Genomic DNA, 22213 nt, shown 5'->3' on the forward strand with positions numbered 1-22213 from the left:
CAATCGTCAGGTTGGCCCGCGAGGAATGATATGGAGAGATTAGTGCCCTGAAGTACCCCTATCTACGGGTCATGTAGTGCCGTCCAAGAAGCAGTTTTATGTAGAGCGGACCAGATGGCAATTTAACTCAATTATATAACCTGTTCCGATGCCCATCATGCCGCGCATCCGTACACCAGCCGAGTTTTAAGGGGTGCGTGTAGCCGTCTGGGAGGTCTCCGAGTGGAATATCGCTGCCGCAGATTTAGGGATTTATACCCGTTTATGTTGTAAAAGCGCCGCGTGTGTGAACGGCCTTAACCTAGCCAACCGGGTTTAACCTTAATGGAGATAAAAACCCTCTTTCGTATTGGATCAGTCCTAACCCTGTTATATAACCAACGCGCTTTGAGAAACCGAATTTAAGAATTAATGTGAAAAGAAAATCAATGAAATCAAAGATATGTAAGCCATAAAACAAACAGCAATTTTTTTCTAAAGCCTCAAGTGGCAACACCATGTAAAGCAATAGTTATATTTAACAAACTAAAAGAAATTAACAAGTCGATCGGGTCAAAAGAGATAATGCGCGCCGAGAAGCATTAATTTAATTTAAGAAGAGCTAAATTTTTTTTTTTTAGGTTTAAATGAACATTTTGTTATTGTAAAGCATTCAAGGAAGTACGATGAATTCAGAACGGGTTACAAGTTTAGTTTAAATCGTTCGCGCGTTCTAAAAATAATGAGCTAATTAAAATACCTTGGGTTATTTGCATTCTCTATGAATTAATTTGGGATTTTCAAAAGAAGTTGAGTATAAATTACGATCGCCTATTGTTAACTCCTAAAGTCTCTAATTGCCTGAAAACATGAATTGATAAATTTTAGAGAAGGTCCTTGAAGAAGTTTTTAGAGAGAAAAATAATACAGGCAAGCTAGTACTATCAAAAACTATTTCTTTAACCTTAAATTTATATTTAGTAAAATACATATTGTTATAACATGAACATTATCTTCCTATGCCTTATTTTTTTCAAATACTTTATGTTTTATTTTATAAATATTAAATATGACTTGTATCGCTATCCACGGAAAATTAATTAGCTTTTCGAACAGAAATAAAACCATGGATCTGTAAATAACATTGAACTGAACTAAGCCGATGATTTCTCGATCGTAGGGTATCAAAGGGCTCACCGAAGCCATGCTTTAAGATGGTGATCATAGGTTGGGAGGGCCATACGCGACCACAATACCACCCGTGGATTCGAATAGCTTACTTTCTCCAAAACTTTTCTGTCCCTATAATACTTATTCCTGAATTTATTTATCGTTCTCTTCCGGTTTCAGTTTACTATTCTCTCTTGTCGCTAGCACGCTTATTTCTGATCTTATTGATAATAATGTGTAGTCAGTACGCGAATCTGTAGGCGCAAGACCTCCACCCCCAAAGCCGACGAGCAAGTGCCAGACCCTAATAGCGTGCCCCGCAACTGCAGATTCCCGATTTCATCCAACCATTACACGCTACAACAGGGCTGCGAAGACGATTTTGTGGTATTTTCCACCACCATTTTCCAGCACTATTAAGCAGCCCACAACAGCTGAAAAGCGAATACGGAGCAGGTAATTGTGTTGTGATTTATTTATTTACCAACTTTTATTAAATGATTCTCTTCACAACAAATATAAAAATGACTTGGTCAGAGGATGTCACCCAATTTCTGTTGTTTCTGTGGGAGGTGGACATGTATGGAAGGAACACCACCTTTCGTACAAGAAATCGTTGATCCGACGGCGAGATACGGCCCAAGTGCGTTGAAAGTCGGTATAAAAATAAAAAACCTACATAAAAATATAGGTAGGTAACGAATGCATATTTCAAGAAAAGATTTAAAATTATTGTTTTACAGATTGTTATTATTGTATTATTTTTGTTTTTACTTCGAAGCACTACAAAAGGATAAAGTCCATTTTATCTTACTCAAAAGCGATCAATTCAAAAGAATTAATAGTCGAAAGCAATAAGCCATTAAATCTCTACCTTTTAAGTGACATATATTTCGCAAGCCTTTAATTTAGATTTAGCCAATGATCATGCTACTGTCGATGCTGATGATTAACAATCCTGCTCTCAACAGAGAAAAAGAATGAGCAGCGCCAGAGAAAAGCTTCTGGAAATAGAAAATAAAAAAATTACCATAATTTTGAAGATCTGAAAAGGAACGAGTGGCTTAAGTTATTCGAGCGAAATATGAAAATGGCTAAAACTGAATATAAGTAGTGTAAGGAGTTGAATAACTCCCCACAAATAGAAGCAGCAGCAGATGGCCGGCCGCTTACCAGATACGCGGCGAAGGCGCGTCCACGGCGTGACGAGGAGAGTTTGGAGACTTGGATGGAGAACGAGAGAGTTTGGAGACGAAGAATGGAGAGCGAGAGAGTTTGGAGACCAAGGATGGAGATCCAGAGAGTTTGGAAACCAAGGATGGAGAGCGGGAGAGTTTGGAGACCAAGGATAGAGATCGAGAGAGAATGGAGCCTTCGCGGAACTTCAATGGACTTTGGACTCCCCCGTGAACTTTGGACCGGTAGAGCACAAGCATCACAAGCATCACGGGAATCAGCGGGACGGCAGAAGTGGGCAGAGCATCTGTTGGAAGCGGTACGTGAAGGACAAGTGGGTCAACCAGGAGTCACGGACTTTGGACCCAGAGGTGGGAGATCCAGCAGGCCGTGCGCAAAAGGGAAATAACGGTTCGCGGGGGCCCTAAATAAGGCCGCAGAGCGCTGGCAGCTGGATCAGTCAATCACGAGGAGTCAAGCCTTCAAGATCAGTCAAAGTACCAAGTGAACAGTCAGTCAAGCAAGTAATCTACGAGGGAGCCACGACCAAGCGAGTCGTCGGAAGCAGCGCCGTGGGAAGCGCATAAGGAGCAAGATAGCCACGTCGAGACGTTCGGGATTGGGACTTCAGGAATCTCCCAATTGAGACACAAGTGGCTGAGTTCCGGAAGGTATCACACGGCTAAGTCAAGGCGTTTGTTTTCCAACTTTGTCACGACCACACCCTGGCGAGTCGCCCGGCGGGTCTGTCCGAGACAAGCAAAAGAGTCCTACGACGAAGAACCGTTAGCTTGGGGAGGAAAGTTGTCTGAGACCCAGCGTACCTTGCCCGACCAAGCAGGACCTTGCGTGACGGACGAGCGGTGGATCGATTTGCGGTTTCAAGAGGCGTTCGCCTGGAGAGCCCTGCGATTACCGGCGAAGTTCCCGAACAGCCACCGCCCAACTCCCCGAGTGCCAGAACACCGAGCTACTGGTCAGGAGACAGCGCAGAGGACGTCGGCAGCGACGCCAGCAGACATCTTCATCGCCGCGCTAAGCTCATTGGGGAGCGCAGGAGCGTAGCGGACGTTAAGCATTAGGGTGAAGCCGGGTGGAACGTTCATCTGCGCTAGGCGTAAAGCAAAGTGAACTGCTGAGCAGCTTTCTGGCGTTAGCCTTGACTGTCAGCGCGATCTGAGCCAGAACCTAGCGGGACCGTCCGGGACAGAGCAAGGGACAGGTCTTGTCTCGAAAGGCGTTAGCCTGGAAAGCAAAGCTTGTTCACCCTAGTCTGAGAACGGTGACGCTTCCCTAAGCTCGCAAGGCCGAATTCTCTGCGAGTCAACGGCGCGACAAGCGACCCTGAGGCAGCGCGTCGGCAAGCGAGCAGATGCAGCCACTACGAGCGTCCCAAGACACAGGATCCAGCGGACGTCGAGTCAACACGTCGACAAGCCAGAAAGAGGGGCACTAGCAGCCGGCGAAGCAAGAGCAAGGAGATACCGAAGCCAGCCCAGTCACACAACCGCTGCACTAATACCACGAGAATAAATCCCACTGTTGCCACTTGAACCCTGTGTTTTCTCACTGATCTACGGGGCAGTCATGTCACTTAAATTTTGTGGGACGAACACACAATCTTCTGAGCTTGCCGCACGAATCTCGTAGCGAGCAGACACAAAAATCAGTTCGTTACAGTAGACCAAATTGGACTATTGTGATACTCATTGTTAATACGTCATTCAACAGCATCCCGAACTACATAGCGTCATCCCAGAGAGATCCCTCCACCATCTACCACCCTTTGAACGGATGGTACATACGATTTTGTCGGAACGGCGAATTTCCCAGTTAGTTTCTCATACGATAGTTAGGCGAAGTTGTTCCGTGCAACTCTGAGTTCTTCTTCTTGACAGTGAAAATTGAAATATTCACAACAAAACAATAATGACGGAAAACTTTTAATAAAGGAAGGCGCCGGATCTATAGGTATGAACAAAGAATGCTTTTTATATTGGTAATAGTTCATTGTTTTTAATTTTACAGACGATTATATGCGAACCACCGGTAGCACGCTAAGGTAGTTTATGCAGATGGCGCTCCTGCTGATTGACATATGGCAGGAGAACATCGAGCAGTGGCGGGGAGCCCAGAAAAATTTCCTTGTGTACATGGAGATGGCCCAGTCCTTCATGGAAGCTGGGTTTATTGTGCCCTACAAAGATGTCCGGACAAAAACTTAAAACCTGACCAAAAAGCACAGGTACCTTATATCCTTGCAGGCAGTGAAAAAAATAAAATGTGACTAAGCGGTGGTTCGCCTTGCGCGCAAATGTAGGACACATGGCCGAGCTTGTGAAGAAAGCTCGAGAAAGGCAAGAGGAGCGAGCGCAGACGGAAATTATGTCAGGAATGGCAGATAGCGAAATAAATTCCAATCGGATTTATTGGAAGTGTTGAGAAAATCAAAAAATGCATAAGATAAAGAAAAAATATTGTAAATTTAAAATAAAATGAAATGTGATATTATCATATAACAATAAAAATCATAATTTAGTTCATCCAGATGCAATTTAACATCCATTGTCCAACACCTCCCAGTGACACTTGAACTTTCATATATTGGGCTCTGAGGCGCATTTTGGGTGATCGTATTGCGGACCGGTACTTAACGACCGGGTCTTTATGTTTCCGCAAGTGCATTGTAACACAATGTTGGCATTGGTACAGTGGGTACTCGCTACAATGATATATGCAGACAACATCTCCCTCCTTTTAAAAAGTAAAGTAATAAAATGGAGTTATTTTGTAGGGACTATTTTAAAGATTACGGTTTTTGATGTATAAAATGTTGTATGATTAAAATATTATTATTATTACGGTTTTGGTGCATAAAATGTTTTATGATTAATAAAGAGTTTCTGTGTTTTGATTATATTTTTCCCGAATTAGAAAACTATAAATTTACTTAAATTTTTTTAACTTATGTATGGCCACACGAAGGTTTTTAATAAAAGATCTTTAATCGATCCTTATGCACTCTTTGTTTTTAATTTTTTGTATTTGAAATTGTTATCCTTTTCTCCTATACTTTCCGCCTTATATGGTCCTGCATATTTAAAGTCTAATTTATGTCCTACGTCATTTTTTTTAATTTTAATTTTAATTTCGAAGTTTAAGCTATATTCGTCATAGTTACGTTTTTGTTTATTTGTCTCTAACATTAATATGGTTCTTTTATATGCCTGTTCTAGTCTAAACATAAATTCCTTAGCGTAATCTTCTATATTATATAGTGATTCTATCTTATCTATACTATTAAATTCCTTTGACAAATTTGAAGTTTTACCGAAAACTAATTCATATGGACACTAATCATGTGCACAGAGGTTGTTGCTCCTGAAACAATCAGTAAAGTATATAAGCCAAACATCCCAATCTGTTTTGCCAGATGAGATGTTTGATCTAACGTTTTCGTTAAATGTTCTGCGGCTTCTTTCCATTATTCCATTGGTGAGGGGTAGGTTTTATGTTTTCAATTTTGAAATATTCACATAAATAGTTAATAATTAAATTATAATATTCTATAATAGACTATTGCATTCTGATACTAAAGATTCTACTATGCCATATTTGAATAGTTCTTCGACTTGTTTATCTGTTTTTTCATTTTAGCTATGGGGTGTTTTGTAGTTAGACTCGTTACTCTTAGAGTAAAAGGGTACACTAGATTCGCCGGAAAGTATATAACAGGTAGAAGGAAGCGTTTCTGACCCCAAAAGGTATATATATTCTTTAGTTTTAATTTAATTACTTTTTCGACTTGTTTATCTACATCTTCTTTTTGGCTATGGGGTGTTTTGTAGCTAAACCCGTTACTCGTAGAGTAAAAGGGTATACTAGATTCGTCGAAAAATAAGTAACAGGTAGAAGGAAGCGTAATATGTAAGTATATATATTCTTAATCAGGATCACTAGCCGAGTCGATCTATGATCGCTGAGATCTTGAAAACTATAAAAGCTACAATACTGGGATTAGGCATGCAAATTCCCAAGATTCCTGCGCAGCGCAGGTCAACAAACCTCCCACAAACTTCAAAAAATTGTAGATATGAACGCGTATATCTCGGAAACTATCATAGATAGAGAATTGGGATTTCAGATTTAGATTGCGTAGCCTTGTACGCAGCGCAAGTTTGTTATGAGAATATGCCACGCTAACTCTAACGCCCACAAATCGCCCAAGCCTGTGGCGCCCTTAATTTACATGCCAAATAAATAATTTTAACTGAAATGTATTGGTCAGTTCAACACCTATAGATCTAAAAAAAAATTGCCACGCCCACTCTAGCGCCCACAAACCGCCTTAACGTGTGGCGCCCATAATTTTCAGGCTAGAAAAAAAATTTTAACTTAAATGTGTTAGTCCCGTCAATACCTATCGATTGACCCAAAAAAAGTATGTTACGCCCACTCTAGCACCCACAAGCCGCCTAAACCTGTGGCGCCCACAATTTTCATACTGGAAAAAAATTTGAACTTAAATGTATTAGTCTCGTCAATACCTATCAATTGACCAAAAAAAAAGGTTTGCCACGCCCACTCTAACGCCCATAACGCTTAAGTCTGTCTACCGCGCACATAACCATATATCGAGATCGCGGTTGGGTGGCGCATTTCAATCTCGCTTTGCTGCTTGCATGTCTCCATTTCCCTTTTGTCCCTTTATCTATAGAGTTCTTCCGTGCTTAGGAATTATATTTTAAGGATTATGGTTTTTAGTAAATAAAATGTTCTATGATTAAAATATAAAGAAATTCGAAAACTGTTTAATAAATACTGTGGCGACCATACCGTAACAATTCCAAGTTGAACTCAAAGTAGATGCACATAAGCGACAAAAGTTAAACTTATTCTTTAGGCGCGCGCCAACCCACGAACTTCCTGGTCACACCAATTTACTAATCGGTAGCCATATTTGAACGCGCGACAAGACCCGAGCCGCCTGGTCATTTTGATTCGCCAACTCATTGAGCAGCTGTTTCAGAATCAACGCTGGGGACCCGATAACAAGTTATCGGCCGGGAACGGGTGTAAAAGGTGGCACCCAGACTAGTATGGGTATGTTCTAGGTATAAAATAAAATAAATAAAAAATTAATACTATTCCTTTATGTATTGAGATCCATATTTTCTTAATTAATCTTTCATATTAGGAGAACAAAAATATGAAAATACATTTCTTTGAATTAAATATCATTGTTGAACTAATAAGCTTTTTTATTAGTTGTTGCTAAATTAAAATACGAATTTCAGGTTGCTTTAGGCTTGTTAACAATTTATTAGCGAGAGAGAGTACAGCAGGCGAGACGAGAATGCGTTTTATGTCGAGATCAGAATTCGTACTGATTTACAAAGGGACAGCCAGCCGAAAGCTGGGCCGAAAAATGCAAGTACACAAAAGACGAGAGAGCTAGATAAAGAGAGCTACCTTTCGCGATGCCATTAATATAAGAGATCGAATTAAGAAGTTAGTTGGCTGCTGCGGCTGCGTGACCCGACATACTCCCCCCGTTGGAAGCCTGGGCTTCAACATTATCCTTAAGGGGTAGCAGACACAGCTTGTTTACTGCTCGCTTTGTCACTCCTGATGCTGTCTTCAGAACGGCAACTCGAGCAACCCCATCTCCACCGAAGAGAAGCTCGATCACTCTGGCGAGGGGCCACTTCATGGGAGGCAAGCTTTCGTCCTTAACCAGAACTAAGTCATCGACAACCAGGCCAGGTTTTGGGGTGCGCCACTTGGAGCGCTGTTGTAGCAGTGTTAGGTATTCTTCCTTCCATCGGGACCAAAAGATCTGCTGCAAGTAAGCCACGCGTTGCCATCCATCCAAGCGATTGAAGTTAAGACTGGTCACATCCGGCTCGACGAAAGAAGAAGGCGGACCACCATTCAAAAAATGTGCTGGGGTTAATACATCCAGATCAGCTGGGTTTTCTGAAATCGAGACTAATGGTCGAGAATTAACAACCGCCGAAATGTGACACACCAGGTTCCGCAACTCCTCAAAGGCTAAAACAGCAGTGCCAACAGCGCGGTAGAAATGATGCTTAGCGATCTTTACAGCCGCTTCCCAAAGACCGCCAAAGTGAGGCGACCTAGGAGGAATGAAACACCAATCAATAGCCTCAGCTAGGCAAAAGTCCAATGTAGCTCTCTGATGATCACTGCTGAGGAAAAGACGCCTTAGTTCGAGCAGCTCATTGCGAGCTCCAACAAAGTTGGTTGCATTATCAGACCAAATCTGCCGCGGCCTTCTTCTAGTGCATATAAATCGTTTGAGGCCATGTAGAAACGATACCGTAGAGAGATCCTTGACCAACTCCAGATGAATAGCCTTCGTGGCGAAGCAAATGAAGACACAAACGTAGCATTTTACTGGAGGCTTGCTTCGCACCTCTGACTTGTAGAGAAATGGCCCGCAAAAGTCAATGCCAGTGACTTCGAATGCATGAGATCCATCAAGTCGTTCCTTTGGAAGATCCGCCATTATATGCTCCACTTCTCGAGGCTTCATTCGAAAGCATCTAATGCATTTGTTTACCGCCTTCATTACCGTCTTTCTCCCCCCAATAGGCCAATATTGGGATCGAATTATGCCAAGTAATGCCCGTGGCCGTGTGCAGATTGCGTTCATGAAAATGAGTAATAATGGCAATAGTGACCGAATGACTCCGTGGTAATATAATTGGATGACGCCCATTAAAATCCAGAGAAGAATTCCTCAGCCGGCCATCCACTCTAAGAAGCCCAAATTGGTCAATGAATGGCGAAAGAGATGCGAGCGAGCTGGAGGAGTGCACCATTCCCTTTGACTGCAATGATTTGATGTCATCCCATAAATGTGAGCGCTGGACAAGACGAAGCAACAGCAACAGAACAACAACTCCATCCAAAACAGCCGACACATTGGAGCACCACTTTCTAAGCTTAAATTTTCCCTTGGCTAGAAGTTTTGATGCCTGATCCATAATGATGACTGCCTCTTCCTTGGACTTGGCTCCAGATATCAAATCATCCACATAAAAATCGCGACGAATGACCTCAGCCCCAAGCGGAAACGCTGTATGCTCGTCTGCTGCCAACTGATGCATAGCTCGCACAGCCAGAAATGATGCTGGCTTCGTGCCATAAGTAACGGTGTCTAGCTTAAACACCCGCAATTGATCCTGGGGGGAGTCCCTCCACAAAATGCATTGCAAATGGCTGTCCTCAGGCTGAACCCTAACACAACGGTACATTTTGCAAATGTCTCCTGTGATTGCTACTGGGTGTGAACGAAACCGTAGAAGAATCTGGAACAGCTTAGGCTGAATAACAGGGCCTGCCATAAGAACATCGTTGAGAGAATAGCCTGAGGAACTGGCCGCCGATCCATCAAAAACTACGCGAAGCTTTGTAGTGGAGCTATCTTTCTTTATGACGCAATGATGAGACAAGAAATATCGGCACAACCCGATGTCAGCGGCAGAAACTGATGACATATGTCCTAGATCGAGATATTCTTTTATGAATGCTGCATATTGAGCCTTCAAAGATGGCTGACGATTCAACTTTCTCTCTAGGGACAATAATCTTCGATAAGCTTGCTGGTAGGACTCTCCCAAAAGATCTAGATTAAACTTGGCAGGCAGCCGAACAGAATAATCACCAGCTGGCAAACGATTGACGTGTCTTACGAAATGTGCTTCGCAGTCCAATTCTTCCTTAGTAGCGCGTATAATTGGCTCGGCGCAGCTTTCCACTTCCCAAAATCGTCGAAGAAGATCATCTAACCGATCGAAACTATTCTCTCTACTAGCGAGAAGTTCATCTTGAGACGACATTAAAACCGAGCCATTGGAAAGGCCATAGCCTCCAGAAACAACCCAACCCAGACGCGTCTTTTGAATTAGGGGTAATCCAGGTGGGAGCTTGATTTGGCCAACGCACAACATCTCGAAAAAGAGGCTGGCTCCGATTAAAAGATCCACCCGCTGGGGAGCATAAAACCTTGGGTCAGCTAACTGTATATTTTTGGGTATGTTCCAGCTGCCAATGTCGACGTTGAAGCTAGGCTGTCGCTCTGTTAACTCCAGTTACAGATGCTGAGGATTTTACTTTCTTTACTTGAAGCTGATTTGCGAATCGGGACGTTATTAGATGCAGTTGGGAGCCCGAATCGAGTAGAGCTCGACAGGGAACGAAAACCCCAGAACGGTTTTTTACTAAAATGCTAGCCGTTGCTAAGAGCACAATATCATTACTAAATTCCTGTGCAATAAGAGCAGTCGAAGTGGAAGGCAGTGCAGAGGGTGAAGCAGAAGGAAGTGCTTCTTGAAGCTGTGCTCCTTCTTGTGAAGGAAAAGAAGGTGAGTTTCCCAGGTGAAGCAGGGTGTGGTGCTTAGATCCGCATGAACGACAACTACTAGAGTTGCATTGCCGAACTTGATGACCAACCTTAAGACAATTTATGCAAAGACCGAGCCGCTTCGCTTCTTGAAGCCTATTCGCAGGAGACAGGATTTTAAAATTCTGACAATAAGAAATGGAATGCCCTGTATCATTACAGAATATACAAATCCAGGGGTTAGCGTTCGAGGCAACAAATGCTGATCTACGCGCATTGGGTATTCTGTTACTTCCCACCTGATTGCCCGGCGTATAGTTTGCCATGGCGAAATCCATAGTCTCCAACGTCCTGCATCGCTGCTCCAGAAATGATGCCATTGACTCCCACGTAGGAATTAAATTGACGAAGGCAGGGTCCTCTAAACGCTCTTCCCACTTTGCCTGACTTGTCGGATCCAACCTTTGGAACAGAACTTGGACGATGATGCATCCTGCGATTTGTTCTGTCGTGCCCAGTCCCTTGAGAGCACGAATATGAGCATTGAATTTATCGGACAGATCCCGAAGTGTCGAGACGGAACCACTCTGCACCGCCTTTAGCCCCAGGATCTCAATAATGTATGCCTGAAAAACCAAACGTCGATTATCAAATCTATTTTTCAGCAAATCTAAAGCAATTGCGTAGTTGCCATCCGAAATTTCCAATGAGCGAATAGTTTCCAACGCTGCGTCCCTCAGGCATGATCGTAGATGCTGCAGCTTTTCTACGTTGGTGAGGTCCGGATGACTATCTATGATCGTGGTAAACATAGAATAAAAGTCAGACCAATTTGCATAACCTCCAGCGAATTTTGGAAGCTCCAGTGGGGGCAGCAATGCTGCCCTATGTCGAGGCTGACGCTGCTGGGGGCCGAAAACTCCCGGAGTGATGCCGTCAGCAAAAGTTGAATGCGAAAGAAGCTGTGAGGTGCGCTTTGAAATTTCGGATCGAACCGATGACTTCAGAGTTACGAGAATGTCATCAAATTTCTCACTTAAATCACTTTCAATTTCCTCTAAATCCAACTCTTCGAGCTCACCGAGCACCTTTTTAAATGACTCTTGAAGCTCATCAATCAACTCTAACCTCACATGAAGACCGGATTCGTCGCATGAAGTTAACGCCGCACTTGATAGGGAATCCACTAAGCGCTTCACTCTATTAAATAAAGCCGTTGCCTTGCGCTTTAAAAATATTGCCCTGTTTGCATCAGCGGTAACATCTCTAAAAGCTCCCGTAGGCATGGCTACAACAACAACAGCAGACGAAATGCCCGAAATTCGGCTCCAGCGGGAAGATGAGCGCAAAGCAAACGAGGGAATAACAGCCCGTTACTTGGCTATGTACGCTTCTATGTATAGCTGATTTTGCGCCTTATGTGTAAATTTCCGCAATCACCAACTGCTATTTATTTATAGCGCTCACTGCATTTAAGGCCTTATGATTGTTGCTACGCCAATGCACCGCAGAAACAAGAATGAAACAAGGAAGAACGCTATAGTCGAGTACCTCGACTATCAGATACCCGTTACTCAGCTAAATGGAGATATGCAAGCAGCAAAGCGAGATTAAAATGCGCCACCTACCGGCGGTATACAGATTTAAGCGTTATGGGCGTTAGAGTGGGCGTAGCAAATTTTTTTTTTGGACCAATCGCTAGGTATTGTCGAGACCAATACATTTCAGTTAAAATTTTTTATCTAGCATAACAATTTTGGGCGTCACAGGTTTTCGCGGTTTGTGGGAGTTAGAGTGGGCGTGGCAACTTTCTTTTTGGATCAATCGATAGGTATTGACGAGACCAATACATTTCAGCTAAAATTTTTATTCTAGTATCAAAACTGTAGGAGCCACAGTTTTGGGCGGTTTGTGGGCGTTAGAGTGGTCGTGGCACTGTGCTGAAACAAACTTGCGCTGCGTAAGAAGCTCAGGAATCTGCACGCCAAATCTCAATAGCCTAGCTCCCATAGTTTCCGAGATCTCAGCGTTCATCCGGACAGACAGACGGACAGACGGACAGACGGACATGGCTAGATCGACTCGGCTAGTGATCCTGATCAAGAATATATATACTTTATGGGGTCGGAAACGCTTCCTTCTGCCTGTTACATACTTTCCGACGAATCTAGTATACCCTTTTACTCTACGAGTAACGGGTATAAAAAGTCAATAAATAGACTTATATGATTTGCACTTAGTATTATTTATGCACAAATCACGTCGGGGTCACCAATGTTGAACTAATAAGCTTTTTTATTAGTTGTTGCTAAATTAAAATACGAATTTCAGGTTGCTTTAGGCTTGTTAACAATTTATTAGCGAGAGAGAGTACAGCAGGCGAGACGAGAATGCGTTTTATGTCGAGATCAGAATTCGTACTGATTTACAAAGGGACAGCCAGCCGAAAGCTGGGCCGAAAAATGCAAGTACACAAAAGACGAGAGAGCTAGATAAAGAGAGCTACCTTTCGCGATGCCATTAATATAAGAGATCGAATTAAGAAGTTAGTTGGCTGCTGCGGCTGCGTGACCCGACAATCATAATCATAAGAAAAAGTGGTTCACAAAGCGAAAAAAATAGATTCCAGTTTAGTATTAATTAATCTTACATTTTATGGAACAAAAATACGAAAATATTTGTTTATGAGATCTCGAAAACTGCAATAGCTAAAAAATTGGGACTTGGTGTGTTGATTCCTGAGCTTCTTGCGCAGCGCAAGCAGGCTCCAATAGTTTTAAAGCTAGAATAAAAATTTTAGCTGAAATTTATTGTTTTCATCAATACCCTTCAGTTCTGCAGTAGGGACGCGGTGACATGGCTCAAGGCAAAAAGCTTTTTTCTTTTTTTTTGTGTGCCTAACACCCTGTGCCCCTGTTGACGTCAGCAGAGAAGTCGGCGCAGCGTAGACGACGGCCTACGAAAACGATCGTGCAACAAAGAGAGGCAGATATTCGGAAGTTCCCTCTCTTTCTTTGTTTTATTATCTGCTTGCACTCGGCGCTTTCAGAGACAAATTTCGGCTGATCCGTTATTTCTTTTGCGTCTCTATGTTATGTTCGGCTAGCGACTAACATTTCGGCGGAAAAATGTTCGTGGGGTAGCGACATGTGAATGCCCTAATCTTTTAGGAGCATTATTGTATATCAAAAAAAACCAACTAATATTGTTTTATAAAAGTAAATTATTTGATTATAGTAAAATTAAGTAAATTGAATTTACTTATAATGTTATGTTTACTTATTATACATTTTTATTGCAAAATAATTTTTTAGTTTAATTTTAAAAATTTATAAAATTGATTTCATAATTTAAAACATTTTAGTATTAACATTTTTAAAAAATTCATATTGTATTTTTTAATCAAGAAGAAAAATTATATAGTCGGAAATTTTTTGCTTCAGAAAGGGTATAGGTGCAGAGGCACGCGCCAACAGCGAAGAGAAAACAAAAGAAATCAAATTAAGGGGTGAGAAAAGGACTTTAATCGTTTCTTTAAGTTAAAATAATAAAGTCAGGTAAGTGGTACATTAAGTTTAAGAACTTGTGCATTGATCTTAGTTTAAAGTACGTAAATTTTGAAGGATTTCAATGGGTTCCGTTAGCCGAAAATTGAAAAGTTTTGTGCAAAAAAAATTCGGCAAAAGGTTTATAAACTGCTCTAAAAGGTAAATATAAAAATGAACATATTTTTTTCAGGAGCGTTGGGCAAGGACTCCAAGGACCCGGACACATGTTTAAGAAAGGCGATGACGAACGTGAAAAACAAACAAAACAAAAAATCAGAAATACTCACAATAATTGTCCCGTAATTGAAAATCTGAATAATACGATCTAATTAAAATGAATTTAAATGTAATTAAAAATGTATGTATTTCAAATTCTATATTTTCATAAGTGAAAACTCATGGGGAACATGTCACTTGCAAAGTGAAGTAAGTGAAAACTCATTGGAAATAGTCTGAATTTCACAAGTGATTTCACGTGGCAAGTGACAGGCTATACGACAAATGAGTGTAAGGAACAAGTGAAATCCCGTGGGACTTCCAAAAATGTTTATTTGAATTTTCGCTTGTGAAAATTCGGACATGGTCTATATGGAGTGTCACTTGTTCTTCACTTGTGCAAGAGGACATGTCCCACGGGATTCACAAAATGATTTTTTTTTGGAACTGCAGGGTACCTACCGATTGACCCAAAAAAAGGTTTGCCAGGCCCACTTTAACGCTTACAAACCGCCCAAAAACTTTAAAAAATCGTAGATATGAACGAGGATATCTCGGAAACTAATATATGGCGTGGGTGAGTGGGCGTGGCACTCTAACGCCCACAAACCGACCCAAAAAATAGGTTTGCCACACCCACCCTAATGCACATAACGCTTAAATCTGTCTACCGCGCACATAACCAAATACTTGTATAAGGATCGCGGGTAGCTGGCGCATTTCAATCTCGCATTTCTACATTTCCCTTTGGTCCCCTGTAACGAACTGATTTTGTTGGTCTGCTCGCAGCCTTGGGGCCGCTTGCCGCGCCCCAATGAGCTCCGCGTGGTGACGTGGCTGCCGGTGATGTCTGCTGGCGTCGTTGCCGATGTCCTCTGCGCTGATTCTTGTCTTGCGTGTCCTCCGGGACTTGCCGAGCCGCTAGGCTTCTTTAGGACACCGCCTCTTGATTGCCTAAACGGGTCGATCGCTCGCCCTTCCTGACTGGTAGCTTGGCATTTCTGGCACTTGGGGTTTTGGGCAGTTGCTGTTCGGGGACTTCACCGGTAATCGCAGGGCTTTCCAGAACAACGCCTCTTGAAACCTCATATCGATACACAGCTCGTTCTTCGCGCCAGATCCTGCTTGGTCGGGCAAGGTACGCTGGGTCTTAGACAACTTTTCTCCACTCCGGGTCCAAATTCCGTGACTCCTGCTTGACACACTTGTCCTTTGCGGACAGCTTCCAACCGAGGTTCTGCCCACTGCCGCCGTCCCGCTGGTTCCCGTGATTCATGTGGCACGCCTGTGTGCCGCTCCGCTGCCGAGATGTGCGTCTTCTTCTCCCGGTTCAAAGTTCACGTCAGAGTCCAAAGTCCGGTGGGGTTCCGTTATCCCCTTTTGCACACGGCACTCTTGCTCTGCCCGCCAAGTCTCCACTCTCTCATTCTCCGCTCCTTGATCTCCTAACTCTCTCATACTCCCACATTGGTTTCCAAACTCTCTACTTCTCCAACCGCTCCTCGGCGCGCCGTTACTACGGATTCGCCGCGTATCTGGTAAGCGGCCGGCCATCTGTTGCTGCTGCTGCTTAGATTTGTGGGGAGTTATTCAACTCCTCACACCCTTTAGCTGATTAACGGTTATCTGATAGTCGAGGCACTCGACTATTGCGTTCTTTCTTGGTTAGGAACTATATTTTAATTATTATAGTTTTTAGAATACAAAATGTTTTATGATTAAAATATAAAGAAATTGGAAAAAGGTTAAGTATAGAGTCACAACATAAAGTGGAACTCAAAGTAAATAAACATAAGCGACATAAGTGTTTTTTTATTTATTGAGATCCATATTTTAATAATTAATCTATAATATTAGGAGAAAAAAAATATGAAAATACATTTTTTATTTGTTCACAAAGGGGAAAAAAAAACTAATCTTAAATATTATGGAAAAAAAACACGAAAATATTTTTTATGAATTAATTAACATTAACAAAACAAAACAAGGAAGAACGCTAAAGTCGAGTACCTCGACTATCAGATACCCGTTACTCAAAGGGAAATGGAGATATGCAAGCAGCAAAGCGAGATTAAAATGCGCCACCTACCGGCGGTAGACAGATTTAAGCGTTATGGGCGTTAGAGTGGGCGTGGAAAATTTATTTTTGGATCAATCGATAGGTATTGACGACACCAATACATTTCAGTTAAAATTTCTTATCTAGCATGCAAATTGTGGGCGTCACAGGTTTTCGCGGTTTGTGGGCGTTTAAGTGGGCGTGGCAAACTTTTTTTTAGGTCAATCGATAGGTATTGTTGAGGACAATACATTTCAGTTAAAATTTTCTATCTAGCATCAAAACTGTAGGAGTTACAGTTTTGGGCGGTTTGTGGGCGTTAGAGTGGGCGTGGCAGTCTACTGAAACAAACTTGCGCTGCGTAAGAAGCTCAGGAATCTGTACGCCAAATCTCAATAGCTTAGCTCTCCGAGATCTCAGCGTTCATCCGGACAGACAGACGGACAGACGGACAGACGGACAGACGGTCAGACGGAAAGACGGACATACGGACAGACGGACAGACGGACATGGCTAGATCGACTCGGCTAGTGATCCTGATCAAGAATATATATACTTTATGGGGTCGGAAACGCTTCCTTCTGCCTGTTACATACTTTCCGACGAATCTAGTATACCCTTTTACTCTACGAGTAACGGGTATAAATATATAATATATATATATATCTATATATATAATATATATATTTACAAAACGAAAAAAAATTTTAATTTCAGTTCAGTATTAATTAGTCTTACGTATTAGGAAAACACAAAATATAAAAACACATTTCTATGTCGGTTTATATTTTGAGCCACTTCTGCCGCTTTTCTTATGGCGAAGACTTCTGCCTGGAATATGCTGCAGTCGCTGGGTAGCTTTTAAGACAGCCTTATTTCAGGGTCCGTACAGTATAAGCCCGCTCTTACTCCCTCGTCCGTCTTGGAACCGTCTGTGTAAGTGCTAGGTGTCGAGTCTGGTCCCGACTCGTTTTCCAGTGGTCTGGGCCCATGAGCGAGGTGGTTGTAGCCTCCGGGAACGTTCTGGGGATCATGTAGTCCGTTTTGCTGATCATGCTTTGAAATTAAAATTAAAATTAAAAAAATGACGTAGGACATAAATTAGACTTTAAATATACAGGACCATATAAGGCGGAAAGTATAGGAGAAAAGGATAACAATTTCAAATGCAAAAAATTAAAAACAAAGACTGCATAAGGATCGATTAAAGATCTTTTATTAAAAATCTTTCGTGTGGCCATACATAAGTTAAACAAATTTTAATAAATTTATATTTATCTAATTCTGGAAAAATATAATCAAAACACAGAAACTCTTTATTAAACATATTCCATAATTTCTATATATTTTGATCATAAAACATTTTATACACCAAAAAATGTAATAATAATAATATTTTAACCATAAAACATTTTATACATCAAAATCCGTAATATTTAAAATAATCCCTAGAAAATAACTTCATTTTATTAATTTACTTTTCAAAAGGAGGGAGATGTTGTGTGCATATATCATTGTAGCGAGTACCCACTGTACCAATGCCAACATTGTGTTACAATGCACTTGCGTAAACATAAAGACCCGGTCGTTAAGAACCGGTCCGCAATGCGATCACCTAAAATGCGCCTCAGAGCCCAATATATGAAAGTACAAGTGTCACTGTGAGGTGTTGGACAATTGATGTTAAATGGCATCTGGATGAACTAAATTACACTGTCCGAAACTAGGCGAGTAGAACAAAATGAATGGCAATTTAAAGGAAAGGATTTGGTTCTTTAAGAAAGGTCTTGACAGCCATTACAAGAATAATAATGCAGACATTCTAGCCTGTTGCATTATGCACAACATTTTAAATGAGCACAACAGCACTTAAAATGATACTTGGCAACAGACTGGAAGTTCTCTACGCGAACACCCAAGTCGGACTAGCATGTCTGCAGATTTTAACCAGCCTGCAAAGAAAAAGGGAACAGCTATTTCTCAATATTGTTTAAATACTAGCAAATATTGTTTTGTTTGTTTTTTTTTGTTATATGATAATATCACATTTCATTTCATTTTTAATTTAATCTTTTTTTTCTTTATCTTACGCATTTTTTGATTTTCTCAACAATTTCAATTAATCCGATTGGAAGCTCGGCCATGTGTTTGCGCGCAAGGAGCACCACCGCTTGGCCACATTTTATTTTTTTCACTGCATGCAAGGATATAAGTTAACTGTGCTTTTTGGTCAGGTTTTCTGTTTTTGTCCGGACATCTTTGCAGGGCACATTAAACCCAGCTTCCATGAAGGACTGGGCCATCTCCATGTACATAAGGAAATTTTTCTGGGCTCCCCGCCACTGCTCGATGTTCTCCTGCCAAATGTCGATCAGCAGGAGCTCCATCTGCATAAACTACCTTAGCTTGCCACCGGTGGTTCGCATATTATCGTCTGTAAAATTAAAAACAATGAATTACTACCAATATAAAGAGCATTATTTGTTCATACCTATAGATCCGGCGCCTTCCTTTATTAAAAGTTTCCCGTCAATATTGTTTTGTTGTGAATATTTCAATATTCACTGTCAAGAAAAAGATCTCAGAGTTGCACCCAACAACTTCGCCTAACTATCGTATGGGAAACTAACTGGGAAATTCGCTGTTCCGACAAAATCGTATGTACCATCCGTTCAAAGGGTGGTAGATGGTGGAGGGATATCTGTGGGATGACGCTATGTATGTCGACATGACGTATTTATAATGAGTATCACAATAGTCCAATTAGGTCTACTTATATTCAGTTTTAGCAATTTTCAAATTTCGCTCGAATAACTTAACCCACTCGTTCCTTTTCAGATCTTCAAAAATATGTTTATTTTTTCTTTTCTATATCCAGAACCTCTTCAGTGGCGCTGCTCATTCTTTTTCTCTGTTGAGAGCGTTGACTCGTCTTCCTCTGGATCCTGGGTCTCGGGACGCTCGTAGTGGCCGCCTCTGCTTGCTTGCCGACGCGCTGCCTCGGGGTCGCTTGTTGCGCATTAGACCCGCAGAGAGTTCGGCCTTGTGGGCTTAGGGAAGCGTCACCGTTCTCAGACTAGGGTGAACAAGCCTTGCTCTCCAGGCCGACGCCTTTCGAGGCAATACTTGTCCCTTGCTCTGTCCCGGACGGTCCCGCTAGGTTCTTGCTCAGTTCGCGCTGACAGTCAAGGCTGCCGCCAGGAGGCTGTCTAGGGGTTCACTTCGCTTTACGCCTAGCGCAGACGAACGTTCCACCCGGCGTCCGCGAAGCTCCTGCGCACCCCAATGAGCTCCGCGCGGCGATGGTACCGTGGCTGCCGGAAATGTCTGCTGGCGTCGCTGTCGAAGTCCTCTGTGCTGTCTTTTGACCAGTATCTCGTCGTTCTGGCACTCGGGGAGTTGGGCGATTGCTGTTCGGGAACTTCGCCGCCTCTTGAAACCACAAATCGATCTACCGCTCGTCCGTCACGCCAGGTCCTGCTTGGTCGGCCAAGGCACGCTGGGTCGCAGACAACTTTCCTCCCCAAGCTGACTGTTTTTCGTCGTACGACTCTTTTGCTTGTCTCTGACAGACCCGCCGGGCGACTCGCCAGGGTGTGATCGTGACAAAGTTGGAAAAACAAACGCCTTGACTTAGCCGCTGCCTTCCAGAACTCAGCCGCCTGTGTCTCAATTCGGAGATTCCTGATGTCTCAATCCCGAACTTCTCGATGTGGCGATCTTGCTCCTTGTGTGCTTCCCACGGCGCTGCTTCCGACGACTCGCTTGGTTGTAGCTCCCTCGTAGATTACTTGCTTGACTGACTGTTTACTTGGTACTTTAACTGATCTTGAAGGTTTGACTCCTCGTGATCGACTGATCCCGCTGCCAGCGCTCTGCGGCCTTATATAGGGCCTCCGGGAACCGTTATTCCCCTTTTGCGCACGGCCCGCTGGATCTCTCCACTCTGGGTCTAAAGTCCGTGACTCCTGGTGACCCACTTGTCCTTCACGTACCGCTTCCAATCGATGTTTCGCCCCCTGCTGCCATTCCGCTGATTCCCGTGATGCTTGTGGCACGCCTGTGTGCCGCTCCACTGCCGAGATGTGACACTTCCTCTGCCGGTCCAAAGTTCACGGGAGAGTCCAAAGTCCGGTGGAGTTCCGTTACCCTGTTTTTGCACACAGCACTCTTGCCTTGCCCGCGAAGTCTCCATTCTCTCTCGATCTCCATGCTTGGTCTCCAAACTCTCTCGCTCTCCGTCCTTGGTCTCCAAACTCTCTTGATCTCCATCCTTGGTCTCCAAACTCTCTCGCTTTCCATCCTTGGTCTCCAAACTCTCTCGCTCTCCATCCTTGGTCTCCAAACTCTCTCGTTCTCCATCCAAGTCTCCAAACTCTCCTCGCCGCACCGTTACTACGCTAATTCGCCGCGTAACTGGTAAGCGGTCGGCCATCTGCTGCTGCTTCTATTTGTGGGGAGTTATTCAACTCCTCAGAATACTGACTTCCAACGCACTCGGACCGTATCTTGCCGTCGGATCTACGATGTCTTTTATGAATGGTGGACATCCTCTGACCAAGTCATTTTAAATTTGTTGTGAAGAAAATCATTTAATTAAAGTTGGTAAATAAATAAATCTTAAGCATTTTTCCTACCCGAGCTCACGGTTCCTCGTCGCAGGCCTCTTTCGCTTGACTCTTACAGACCCGCCGGGCGATTCGCCAGGGTGTGGTCGTGACAAAGTTAGCCGTGACTTGACTTAGCCGTGTGATGCCTTGAGGACCTCAGCCACTTGTGTCTCAATTCGGAGGTTCCTGATGTCCATATCCCAAACGTCTCGACTTGGCGATCTTGCTCCTTGTAGGCTTCCCATGGCGCTGCTTCCGACGATTCGCCTTGTGGCTCCCTTGTAGTTTACACGGTTGACTGACTGTTCACTGTGGTATTTTGCCTGATCTTGATGGTTTGACTCCTCGTGATCGACTGATCCAGCTGCCAGCGCTCTGCGTCCCTATGGGAACCGTTATTCCTTTTTTGCGCAAGGCTCGCTGAATCTCTCCACTCCGGGTCCAAAGTCCGTGACTCCTGCTTGACACACTTGTCCTTTACGCACAGCTTCCAATTGAGGTTCTGCCCACTGCTGAGGACTGCCGCTGGTTTCCGTGATGGTCGTGGCACGCCTGTGTGCCGCTTCACTGCCGAGATGTAGCACTTCTTCTCCTGGTCCAAAGTTCTCGGCAGAGTCTAAAGTCCGGTGGATATCCGTTATCTCCTTTTGCGCAAGCCACTCTTGCTCTGCCCGCCAAGTCTCCACTCTCTTATTCTTCGCTCCTTGGTCTCCAAACTCTCTCATACTCCATCCTTGGTCTTCAAACTCTCTTATTCTTCACCCTTGGTCTCCAAACTCTCTTATTCTCCCACATTGGTCTCCAAACTCTCTTCTTCTCCAACCGCTCCTCGCCGCGCCGTTACTACGCGATTTCGCCGCGTATCTGGTAAGCGGCCGGCCATATTCCCCCCTTACTTCGGGAAACATTTAAAAGCTTGTTCCTACTCTCCGGCGTTTCCTTGCATATCGTAGCCTTTGGTCCTTGTGATGCTCCTGCCGATTCCCGCGGCGCTCCCTCGTTGCTCCCTCGTTGCTCCCTCGATGCTCCCTCAACGCTTTTGACTCTATTGAGTTTTTACAGCGCTGGTCATCCACCTCGTAGC

The 22213-nt window shown here is 43.2% G+C and overlaps 1 long non-coding RNA gene across 1 annotated transcript; it reads left to right on the forward strand.

The window, feature by feature from the left end:
• The first annotated feature begins 363 nt into the window (after nucleotides 1-363).
• Nucleotides 364-4759, forward strand: LOC139354247 (uncharacterized). The gene is made up of 5 exons (XR_011605395.1): nucleotides 364-499; nucleotides 1330-1605; nucleotides 1687-1840; nucleotides 1893-4296; nucleotides 4354-4759. It is a non-coding gene; the product is annotated as an uncharacterized lncRNA (long non-coding RNA).
• The last annotated feature ends 17454 nt before the right edge of the window (nucleotides 4760-22213 follow it).

Source organism: Drosophila suzukii, assembly GCF_043229965.1.
Source record: "Drosophila suzukii chromosome 2 unlocalized genomic scaffold, CBGP_Dsuzu_IsoJpt1.0 scf_2c, whole genome shotgun sequence".
Lineage (NCBI taxonomy): Eukaryota > Metazoa > Arthropoda > Insecta > Diptera > Drosophilidae > Drosophila > Drosophila suzukii.